The sequence below is a fragment of the Micromys minutus genome, assembly GCF_963924665.1.
Source record: "Micromys minutus genome assembly, chromosome: 21".
NCBI classification, from domain to species: Eukaryota; Metazoa; Chordata; class Mammalia; order Rodentia; family Muridae; genus Micromys; species Micromys minutus.
In genome coordinates, this window is record NC_137956.1 from 20,665,364 (window position 1) to 20,678,202 (window position 12,839).

The 12,839-nt window shown below is 41.6% G+C and overlaps 1 pseudogene across 1 annotated transcript; it reads left to right on the plus strand.

The window, feature by feature from the left end:
* The first annotated feature begins 469 nt into the window (after positions 1 to 469).
* Positions 470 to 5,646, plus strand: LOC308434206 (protein SET-like; annotated as a pseudogene). Its single transcript has 4 exons — positions 470 to 525; positions 1,417 to 1,484; positions 2,067 to 2,171; positions 4,804 to 5,646. The product of its transcript is annotated as a protein SET-like (transcript).
* The last annotated feature ends 7,193 nt before the right edge of the window (positions 5,647 to 12,839 follow it).

Sequence of the window (12,839 nt, forward strand, 5' to 3'; positions counted from 1 at the left end):
TAACAGAATTTTGACAAAATGAATGGGCTAAATTACCAATGTATCTGCAACTCAATGATTCATCCTCATTGAGAGCATTTAGCATACTCCAAGGATAAGAATAAATATGAACATTATCCAGTATTTTAGTTGTCTGCATATGGGCATGTTAAGTTAACTAATACATATATAGAATCAGGGGGAGATTACATCAACATTTGCACAATATAATAGTGTTAATAGAAAGGATTACAGTCAAAACAAACCAGTGTCTATGTAAGGTCCCACATGGAAAAGTGTAAAGAAATGCAGGTAGGTTATCTCTATGGGGATAAAGACATTCACACAGGTCAGAGATGAGAGTGGGCAGGAGAACTTGTTGTGATCAAGCCTGTGACACATCATAGTCTTTATATCTGAGAACTTGCCAGAATGTGTAGAACTGTGGCCAAGGGGTCGAAAGTGAGTTTTCCCATAACTCATACGGACCATGGCAGAAACACTCCCTAAAGGGACCAGCAGAGCAGTCGCTGAGCTGGACCCCCTGTAGAGAAGCAAACCCCCACTGCCATTTCTCACTTCGCCACAAGTACCCACTGACTCAGGCTGATCTTCTCATTTTTTAATTATTACTTTTGACTTTTATACCATCTTCACCTCAAAGTTTAGGCTGCCAGAAGTCGGTAGCTGAGTCCCACTTTCTAAGCCGAAGGAAGCAGGCACAGTTCACCAACTTAGCCTTCAACAGACTTCGGGCAGCTAACTCTCTTCTTTCCCTCCCTCATTTCTGAATGGGAAATGATATCAGCCGACCTCACTTCCAGCACTGTTCCCTCTGCCATTAAATACTTATTAAGCTTCAGGATAGATGACACAAAGCTGGATTGTGCAGGCTAAACAAGACCGAGCTGTCCCTAACCTAAGAGAGCATTTATGATGAGAAAGATGGGCAGCCTAGGGCGCATAAGTAAGGGCAAGAGTGTGCAAACCTTTGTGTCTGAAGAACAAGAGCCAGGAACACATTCCATTTGCCATTTCTCTGGGTGTGTTTGCCTTGATTTTAGATTACCCTTGGAGACAAATAAATGAAAATAAATTTGAATTTTAAAAATACTGGGTTTCATTCCAAGAAATAACCAGATTCTACCTGTCTTTCTATTTTCCCAAAGGGCATTCACTAGCATCCAGCCAAGCCTATCCACATACCGGATACTCACAGCAACTGTACAGAAGAAGGATGTGCCAATAGTGGCTATGCCAGGGAGAATCTCAGGTGCCAGCTACTGAAGTATATAACATTATGGCCGTGTTTATTCTTCATGAAGGAGGCAACGAGACACTACTAGGAAAGTAGTTTCCCTGAAAGAGAGGCTGGGTTCAAAGAACTGGTAGCCCAGAAAGTATAGAATGAGAATCATTGTGTCACTGCCTCTTCAGCTACGAAGCCTCAGCCTTTCTCACTGATGCTATGAAAAGCTGTGCACAGAGACAATCACTTATGTCAGGTACGTTAAAGTTTCGCAAGCGAGCAATGGCTACAAGCGCTCATCTGGGCCCTAGCTGTATTCCCCGAGTTTGTTTAATCTAAGTTGGTCTTCCTGGAAGATGAAAGTCTGCCATTTTAGCCTCAATGCTTCATGATATGTGTGTTAAACTTGCTGCTGCCTCATTATTTATTAACGTCAAGTTATTACACTTCAGTGCAGGATGGGAGCTGAAGCCACACAGTGACAGATGTTCCAGCAGATCAGCTTATATAATAAGAAGCTGGGCCAAAACTGTCGAAAGGGGTGTTTTTTAAAAAAACATACAGACTTCAAAGAAATGAGCTGTGGCATCTGCAACATCGACAGAGTCGTGCCAGTGGAGAGGGCGGATCTGCAGGCGCGCGCGCGGTCGGGTCATGAGATGATGTGAGCTTGCAGCCTGGGACTGGAACAACATCTGGGCTGCAGCAAAGCTGGCCAGGACATTTTAAAAGAGCTCCCGTGGTGCCTCAAACTTTGATTTCACAGAGCTGAAGCAGGGGGGAAACGGGCTGCGCACTCAAGAGTGCATGTGTTTTGGCTCATACGCTTGCTCCTCAGTGACTGTGGAGGGCCGCGCTCAGCAGCAGAGTTGGATGGACATTCTCGGACAGTCTTTCTGGATCCGTAGGATGCACAGGGCTGTCTCTGTGGGGTCGTGCCAAGGTCTGAGTAGGCAGTTGCTGCTAAGATTATAAAATAAGGAACGTCGGCATAAAGCTGTGAAAACTGTGCGTGCCTTCTCCCAGCAAGAAGTTCCCAAGGAATGTATGTCCCTAAGAAATTAAGGAAGGTCCATCAGTTTGGGGGAGAGAGAGAGAGAGGGAGGGAGGGAGGGAGGGAGGGATGGATAGGGGGAGAGCTATATACCACACAGTGCTCAAGTGGCTCCCTGTCTCCCTCCTCTCTTAAGTTTTCTTTAATTGAATACATAAATGAACAGATTCTTCTGTGACACACAGTAGAAAGTATCCAGGACAGATAAAGGATAGGGCACCGCAGCCTACCCACTACTGAGTCACACTGACTGCTGACAGGCTCTGGAGCCCCAGAACCTTATAACATGGTGAAGGTCATAGGTCAGAAGGGTGATGACAAGGTGCTTGGACTCTGATGTCAGACCCTTGGGTGAGAATCTCGACTTTGCTCTTTGTTGGTTCCGTAACCTTAGGCACCTTAATCTCTTGTGAGGGTCAGTGCCCGCACCCAGATGACAAGTACTAAAACAATAGAATCCATTTTAGAGGCTTTTGGGGGGAAAAGTGTCTGTCAGGTGATACCTTTAGAATTGTTCCTGACACGAAGTTTTATATTTATTTTTTTTGAAGCCGTTTTTGTATGAAAGGTGTTTATCTCACAACCCAAGCCATCATAATTTGAAAACAAATTTCCCTCTTTTACTTTATAGTCTTTAATTGCCCTGCCCCTTCACTCAGCCAAACTCTCTCCTGGATTTCCTGGTTCTTTTGTTTATCCAAAAGTTTTGTTGTGTCTTAACGAATAAAACTATTCTTTATTTTCATTTTTGTACATTTATTAAGTTTGTATATCTCCAAAACATGTCACAGAGCAGCACCCAACAGAAAGTGCTGCTGTAGATCCCATGACTTAGGGAAAGAGAGAGAAAGGACCAGGGGTGAAGGTTTGTGGTAGAAGGTTTGCCTAGCATCCATGGGGCTCTGGATTTAATCCTCAGAAATGAAGGTATGGAGAAACCACTCTGAATAGAAAATATTGGTGGTAGAGGGTGGCAGGCATTTTTAGACTCTCAGTGACTTGCCCATTAACTGTCACATGCCTCTCATATAGGAGTTTTGACAAATCACAACCATGACAGGAGAAACCAGGCCTCATAACTCCACTCCATTTCCATCCCCCCTTCCTCTTCTACTGCCCTATAAAACAAGGTGGAACCTGTGCATGAGCACTCGGCTGAGTCACAGCCTCTGCTCAAATCTAGGGATAGGGGGATGGGGGAGGCTTTTTTCTATAACCCCAAGAAGGAAGCGAGAGGACCTCCCAGCTCTGTGACATTTTCCCAGTTCTATCCATGGATGCTTAACTGTCTCCAAGTGTCTACCCTCATTTCTAATTGGTCAGCAAGAAGCCTCAGGCTGTTCATTCAGGATGGACACTTGTCTATGAGAGAGCTAGAGTAAACACCAAACTCCAAATAACTTATAGAAAAAAAAACTACTCATTTTTCATATCAATAACCTCTGTACCTAAAAATGCAGCTAAATAAACCAACAGAATAAAGGGTGTCAAAAAATAACTTCAGTTATTGATCTTCATGAGGTAGTACATTTTACTCAGCCCCTAAAAGTGACAGTCATCCTGATGGGACATTTTACATTCACATGCTATAAAATCTTAGAGAAGAGGCCCAATGTGGAAGTCGGTAAATGAGTCATTTGGGAGCATACAGCTTTCCTTTTATAAACTCAGGAACAGCAGAAACAAATCATGGTCTCTAGAAGCCACAGTGATAATCTTCCTCATCCAGCCTATTTTCGATTCAGGATGAAAGATGGTGTTGGGGCCCAGCAGATTTTTTTCTTGAAGTTTATGGTCAACTAAACAGACAAACCCAGCCTTCTCTTTGATATCTCTCCTTTCCCCCTATCTAAGCCAACTCGACTTTGTTTTTTATTGGATTTCCATTACTTCAATTCTCTTCATGGAGTCTCAGTTCCTGTAACTGTTAGAGCTTGTGGTAGTGTAGTACTTTGAACATCATTAATTAAATCATTGCATCATGCAAGCGAGACATATTTCCATTAAAAATTGTCTTGTCCACTTGTCTAGAATCCTTGGTATGGGGCTTTCTTGCAGAGCCTGGATTGCATCTAAAACCATGTGGCAAAAGAAAAACCAAAAGGAAGCCATTAAGAGAAGACTCAGGCTGAGACTGAAGTGTCAGTCTCCAGGAACCAACCACATACTGGAAAATCAGAGGTGCTACAATCAATCCACTAGTCACAGCACTAATTCCTGGCATGTTTCTGAGCAATTTCACTTGCTGCGAACCACCTCCCCAGCTCTTTCCAGCCAAAACTTCTATTGCATGCTTAATATATCCAAACTTTGAAGTCAAGGATGCCCTTCTTCATATATGTAATATGTATACTATAAGGTTTAGCTAGACCTAATACTTCTAAAGACACTAATAATTCTAAACCAAAATTATTACTCCCATGGGATGTGACAGAAATGTTCTGAGTTCCTGTGAGTTTCTTCCTGATGTGAACATTGTGGCTCTGGCCTCTGCCTCCTGGCCACATCCCTCACACCATAGGCCCTAAGCGGCAATGTCCGATCCTGCCTCAGTACATGAAACCCAGACCCGCTGCCACCCTGAAGCTGTAGACATGTCAGCATATCCTGGCCTGCCAAAAGGAGAAAAAAAAAAACAGCAAGAAGCCATTGAACATATTGATGAAGTAGAAAATAAAATAGACTTAATGAACAATCCAGTGAGGAAAATTTGAAAGTAGAACCAAAATATAACAAACTCCACCAACCACTTTTTCAGCAGAGGTCAGAATTGATTGCCAAAAATCCCAAACTTTTGAATAACAACCTTTGTCGGCCATCCACGGGTGTCTGCAGTGCTTAGGGAGGAAGACGAGGAGGCCCTGCATTGTTAGACCAGAGCAGAAGTGACAGAATTTGAAGACAGTAAATCTGGTTACAGAGTAGATCGTTATTTTGATGCAAGTCCTTACTTTGAAAATAAAGTTCTCTCCAAAGAACTTCATCCGAATGAGAGTGGTGACCGTCTTCAAAGTCCACTGAGATGGATTTGACAAAATGCTCAAGTCAAACGCAGAACAAAGCCAGAAAGAAGAGGCAGCACAGAGAGCCGGAGAGCTTCTTCACCTGATCTACTGACCATTCTGACGCGGGTGCTGATGAGTGAGGAGAGGACAGCAGTGATGATATTCAGCCAAATCCCCTGCAGTACTATTTGTTTCTGGATATGGATGATGAAGGAGAGGCAGAGGATGATGATGATGACGATGAAGAGGAAGAAGGGTTGGAAGATATGGATGAAGAAGGAGATGAGGATGAAGGTGAAGAAGGTGATGATGAGGATGAAGGGGAGGAAGGGGAGGAGGATGAAGGTGAGGATGACTAGCACAGAAGACTGATGGATCCAACCTTATTCTTTACTTTCTTTTTATTTTTTTAAATTTCTCCGGTCCTTGGGAGCAAGTTGCACCCTGTCCTTCCTGTTCCTCTGTGCTGGGTCCCTCTCTTTTTATGGTCTCAGCATCAAGGTTCTTAATGAATTTGGGGGAAAATATCTTGAGCAAAATACAACAGGAAAAGAATCTCCACATTTTCTGTTCCAAATTCACTTTTATCCTTTCTTGTCTCAAAAACTGTGAATTCAATACCTCCACTGTGTTCTGTGGGTAAAAGCAAAGCCCTCCCATGCTCTTGCCTCTGCTGGAGGATGGAGGGTGCTGGGCCCCTGTATAGTTTTATTCTTTTCTCTGTATATTGGGCTCAGAGACTACACTGTAGTGAATACAAACAGTTAGCATTTACCGACATGGATTTTTCTACTTTCTCTTGTTTGATAAAAAGAGAAAAAGGGGGTATAGACAGTGAGCAAGCATGGGTTTGTGGTGTCGGGGTAGGTGGGCACTGAGAACACAGCTTCTACTATGCAATGGTTAATTGTGATGTTTAACAGACATCCTTACGATTTAAGGTGGCACTGAAAATAAAATTCTCTCCTGATGATGACTTGGGCCTCATCATTCAATGGGAGAATCAGCAGAACCTGTAGGGTTTTATGTGGAGTTGGCATTTTCTGTTGTAAATTTTATCTTCAATATTTTCCATTTTTTTTGTTTTTACTGAAAGGAAAATGGTGCTCATTTTAAATGTTGAAGTGTACAAGTTGCTTTGTTACAATAAAATCAATGTGTACACACACACAAAAGAAATGTTCTTTTCTTGAATTCAAGGGTTATCTTTATTTAAAAAAAACCCACCCTGAGTCACAACTATTTGCCATGTAAATGGATAAATAAATTTGTTTTTATTTTAGATTATATACTATTCCACTGCTATACTAGACATAAGATATGATTATAGCCAAAGCCTTCAAGGTTCTGATACTCTCATCATTAACAGAGGTAAGCAAGCTCACAAACAATGGCTCATAGTTTTGAAGAGTGCCCAATGAAATCATTTTCCAGGTTTTTTTTTTTTACATTTTTTTAATTTAATTTTTGAAAATTTCATACATGCTCAATGTATTAAAATCATTCTCTCCTTCCTTCTCTTCACTCCAATTTCTGCAATGTCCCTTTCAAATTCATGACCTGTTATTTTTCACACACACACACACATACATCATCATCCTCTCTCTCTCTCTCTCTCTCTCTCTCTCTCTCTCTCTCTCTCTCACACACACACACACACACACACACACACACACACACATACACACACATCATCATCATCATCCTCTCTCTCTCTGTCTGTCTCTCTCTGTCTCTCTCTCTGTCTCTCTCTCTCACACACACATACACACATCATCATCATCATCATCCTCTCTCTCTCTCTCTCTGTCTCTCTCTCTCACACACACATACACACAAGCACACATGTGTGCCCCCCACACACATGCACACTCTCACACACATACCCTCTCATCTGCTGAGATCATTTAGTGTTGCTGACTTGCTGACTTTGGGGGATTGGTTAGCCTATTAAGGAGCTCGTTCCTGGAGAAGTCTGATTTTTTTTTTTTCTTTCTCTACAACCATTAATTGCCTGTAACTCTTCTTCTATGGATGAAGTCTTGTGAGAATTCTTTTGCTCCAGTCCTTACAAGTTGTTGATTGGAAGAATCCAAAAGACCCTCCCCCCAAAACATATGAACTATTGCCTTTTCCCTTGGTTGCCTCCCAGAAGGTGAAGGCTAGACCCTATTGCTGTGTTGCCCAACATAGCAGCCATTTGGCTACTGGGTACTTAAAAATGTGTTGAGTTGGATTCTTACTTTTACTCAATCTTAATTAAATTTAATTTGAAATTTAAAGAACTGATAATATACATTGTTTCTCTTAATAAACACAACTTTACTGGTTAAAAAGAACTATGTTGAAAATCTATTATTCAAACTGAATATGCTACAAATGTCCCTGGAGTTCAAACTACAATTTATTTTTTCAGTAAAAAAAGCGAAACTATGTAAAAATCTCTCATTAATACGCTTTAAACTAATTAAATTTGAATATACTTGACTAAGTACATTGTTAAAATTTATTTCATCTCTTTCTTTTATTAATATGGCCATCAGGAAACGTAAAATTATGTGTGGTTCATTTCCTACAACAGGTGAGTAATAATACTCTAGAGAGAGAATTGAAAGAAGAAAATAACATATTCTTTATATTGAAATGTAAAGTACAGAGAATGCTAAAAATAAGAAAATAATCACTTAACCCAGTCACCTAGATGACAGAAGAGTCATCTCACTCAAGACTAAACCTCAGATTCTTAATTCCCCATAGATCTAGTCTTTCATCCCTCCTTCATCAAAACTGACCTTGGGAAGCCTACACTGGCAACCTCCAGGATGAGATTGTACTCTGAGAGACTCATTGCTCACTGTCTGGACAAGATGTGCTCCCCACCCCTTACCAAAGGGATTAAAATGGTGCGATAAACACAGAGACAGCAGACAGGGTACGAAATATCCTCCACTTTGGTGTCTGTGAGGGCCTTGATGAGACAGAAGGACTATAGGAAAAGTTTGTGTCAAAATGATGCTTTAAAGTGAAGACGCAGATCAAAGTTCACCATTGCCAAATATACAACTTGAGGATGAACTCAAGTGCTGCTATTAATCATGGTTGCTGGGGATCTGGTGACATAGATTAAATGGCTGTAAAGAACACTGCTGTGTATCATGTTCTTGCAACTGTCATCAACGCTTCTGCCAAGTGTCCACAGATCGGGTGGAAGAAAAGCCGCTCAGTATTTATTGAGGTGTCTCTAGCTGAGCCTAGCCAAGAATCTGGACACCAGGTTTAAGTTCATGACAACGCCTCAGAGGTGCCTTCCAGACCTCTGCTCCCTCAGGAAAGAAAAGTCTGAGAGGAGCGTGGAGGTGGACCAGCGTGGGACCAGACAGCACATTAATTTCATTGACACTTAGCTTTCAATCACGATACGACTTTCCACAAGTATTCCATAAAACATTTCAAGCAACTTATAATGTGCCAAAGTTCAAAGGTCTGCAGCTATGTAGAGTTTTCCTTTTTTTTTCCCCACAGTTAAAAGAGCAAAACAAAAATGTCCCAAACAGAAATGTGTCTTAGAGACCTCAGCTCCCAAACACTGTGGGATGGACAGCGTGCAGCTTCAACTTTTATTGATTCCTTTGTACTGTGGACGCAAAAGCTGAAGTTAACAAATAAAAAAGTTTACACGAGGACATAGCACAGAAACAAAGACTTGTGCACGTGGGAAAAGGAAACATCGGAAGAGGATGGTAGGGCTTGACATTGACAGTAGTGAAGCTGATGGTTATAGAGGAAGGAGTGGCGTACATTGTACATTTTTTTATAAAACAGCAGCTCGGTACCAGATGAGATCCAACAGAAAAAGAAGGAAATCTCAATTGTATTTGATAACATGTTTCTTAGGTTCACATAAAAAATATTTCTCACCCTTTCTTTTTAGTTATTGCTTTCTTCTTGAGATGAGGTGAGGCTACATACTCCAGTTTGATTGTGAGCTCTTGAACCATCTCAGTCTTGAGTGCTGGAATTATAGGAATGTCTGACGGGTAGAACATGATCACCAATGTCTTTTTCTTCCGGAAAAAGGACTTGGGAGGTCACTGGTTCCCTAGCTATGGTAGGAGCACCTCATTGTGTCCAGTATCCAAGTGTGTACTTGGGAGATTCTACACGCTGCTTGCCCCTTCTCGTGCAGCTTGAGTTCAATTCCTGAAACCTACCCGTGGAAGGAGGAAGATAGAACACATTCCTTAAAGTCACCTTCTAACCTACACATAAGTCCCCAAACACAGAGTTAGTAAAATCCACAGAGGGAGGCAGGCAGAGTGCTGTTGCAACACTGAGTTAAAAAGGCTTATGGTGTCTCTTTTTGGAAGGAATAGAAATTGGGAAGACTACTGAGAAAAGAAGTCCCTGAGGAAGTGCATTAAACTGAAAAGGCAGATGTGGAAGGACTTTCAGAACACAGAGAACCTCATAGCCAACCATCAGACCGAGCTCGGACACTCTGGTTTGGGAGTTCGAAGAAGAACTGGAGGAGCAGTGGGGATTGCTTTGCAGAGGATAGCCTTGTCTGACATCAATAGAGCGAGGACCCTTGGTCCCATGGAAGTTTGATGCCCCAGTGTAGGGGGGTGCTGTAGCAGTGGGGCAGGAGTGGGTATGGGGGAGCCCTCTCATAGAAGCAAAGGGGAGGAGGAAGAGGGTAAAAGGGGTGGAGGGGTTATAGAGAGTTAACTGGGAAGGTCGGTATTATTTGAAATGTAAACAAAAGAAATGATTAAAGGAAAGAGAGGAGGGAGAAAGGGAGGAATGGAGGAAGGGAGAAAGAGAGAAAGGAAGGAAGAATGAAAGAAAGGGAGGGAGAGAGGGAGGAAGGGAGAGAGAGAGAGAGAGAGAGAGAGAGAGAGAGAGAGAGAGAGAGAGAGAAAGGAAGAAAGGAAGGAAGGAAGGAAGGGAGGGAGGGAGGGTGAAAAGGAGAGAGAGAGAGAGAGAGAGAGAGAGAGAGAGAGAGAGAGAGAGAGAGAGACTGAGAGAGAGAGAGGAAGAAAGGAAGGAAGGAAGGAAGAAAGGAAAAGAAAGTTAAAAACCAAGTGATTTTTTAAAAAAGATGTAGTACTCTCAACTTCTCCAGCACCATGTCTGCCTGCACACTGCCGTGCTTCCTGCTGTGATAATAATGGCCTGAACTTCCGAAACTATAAGCCAGCCCCAATTAAATTATTTCCTTATAAGTGCTGCCTCCGTCATGGTGTCCCTTCACAGCTATGAGAACCCTAACGAAGACAGACACTATCAAGGAGATTTGGTTCATCAATAGTATTCTAGTATTTGTAGCAGCGATCCACCGTGCATCTCTGTCTCCCTCTTATTGGATCTCTAAGGGCCTTCCAAACAAGAACTTTTGAGTTTTTCTTGCCCTCTCAGTGACCTCAAGGTAAATCTAAATAGCAGCAAACATTCAGACATAAACTACATCATAGTCCCACAAACCAAGGTTATCAAACTTAGGAAAACAAATGGGCAAAAGTTTAAGAGGGTTACAAGATAAATTCACTCATTGCAAGGCCTCCTGGCACTTGGCATTTCTCTGCAGCAGCCTCTTTAAAGAATGCCTTTCCGGCTGCACAGTGAGAGCTTCTATTCTGTGTGAAGACGTGTGGTCCAACTCATTTCTCCTTGAAACTCAATTGGGCAAACTAAGAAAAACGAATCTGTAAATCCCTGCAATCCATTTCACCAAATACCTTTGAGGAAAATGTACAGTTTTCCAAACCCCAAATAAGCACTTTTTTTCCTTTCCTGCTAATAATGGAGAAATATCTTATTACTATTCTGTAAATAAAGTCAATTGGGAAAACGAATTTCAAACGATGCTAGGATTTCCAAAGAAAACCACAAAACAAACTCGGAGCTAGGTGATAATGCATCCCGCTTGTACCTTGGCACATGAACAAGAAGTTTGCAGCAGCCATCTGGGACATGTGACGTCATAATATGAGGACATCAACTCATGGGAAAGTCAAGGGGCAATACAGTTTTCCTGCCAGCTGTGACAGATTGCTTTCTGATGAGGTTTTGTTTTCTTCGGAAACCATTTTTACAAGGCACTGAAGGCACCAATGGTGTGTCATCCATTGCTGCCCGTGTCTAAAGTGATGCCAGGCAAATAGTTAAAGCTTAATAAATAGTCACTAACTGAATACATATTGAAAGTGTTGACCATTTTCTATGGTAATAAAGAGTTCATGATGCTTTGAGATCCTTTTATGAAGATACTGAAGGGATGATTTATTTCCTTAAGAACATTTCAGACCTGTTGGGAGGAGAGGCAACTTGTCAAGTGCTATTAAATTTACATACTCTAAAAGCACTTTTAAAATGCATATCAGTTATCACTACCGATGCTATTAAGGATGATGATAGCACTAATAATAATAATATAAAACATTAGATTAAAAGAGTTTATCAAAATATCTTGGTTTTCACATCAAAAGCACTATCAAGCAAAGAAAAATAAACAGAACCTCCCCAAAATTAAGGTTTTTGGGCTGCAGAAAACACCATTAAGAAAGCCGAAAGATGGCACACAAAATGGGAGAAAATATTTGCAGATCATATATCTTAGAAGGGGCATGGACTTAGTTTATATACAAAGGAAATGTACACCATAACAATAATTTTAAAAGACAACCTGGTTAAAAAGTGAGCAAGTAATATGTATGGTTATTTCCCAAAAGAAGATACACAAATGGCCAAGAAAGCAAAGACAAAAGATGTTCAGTATCGTTCTTGACATGAAAGAAATGCAAATCCAACCACAGTAAGGTGGCATTGCAGAAAGGCTTATAAAAACAAGGCCAGAGAAGCTATGGAGAGATCATAGCCTCCCGTTGCTGACAAGTAGGAGAAATAGGGCTTTTGAAGACAGTAAAGGAGTATTTTATCGTCATCATCACAAAGCCTCAGTCCCAGGTATAGACCCAAGAGACACAAAGGTGTCTTGTTCTTGTCTTCACAGTGATATCTACAGTGTTCGCAGCAGCACTATTCATGATAGCTAAACGTATAAACTGGCTGAGCACGTTAGTTCACCTCTGCAATGTTAGCCCTTTGCAGAGGTAGACACGGTATTATTCCAAGTTTGCTTGAGAAGTGATGGTGGTGAGAATTTTACAGTTCTGTGAACACAGAAGCCCTTGAATTGTTCACTTCTGAAAGATAACTTGTATGATGTGGGAACTATAGTCAATAATGCAAATTAAGTATGAGTGGATTTTGGAAATCCTTAGTGGCCATACCTATGGCTGATTTATTATACTTGCAATCCTATTTGTTTATTTATCATTTAGTGTGTATGGATGTGTTGCCTTCGTGTTTATCTGTGCACCAGTTGTGTATCTTGTGTTCATGGAGGCCACAACATAATAAGAGAACATAACATTCCCTGGAACTGGAGTTCCAGAGGACTGTGAACTGTGGTACTAGGACTCAAACCTGGGTCCTCTGGAAGAGCAGACAGTGCCCGTGACCACTGAGCCATCTCTCTAGCCCTTATGTC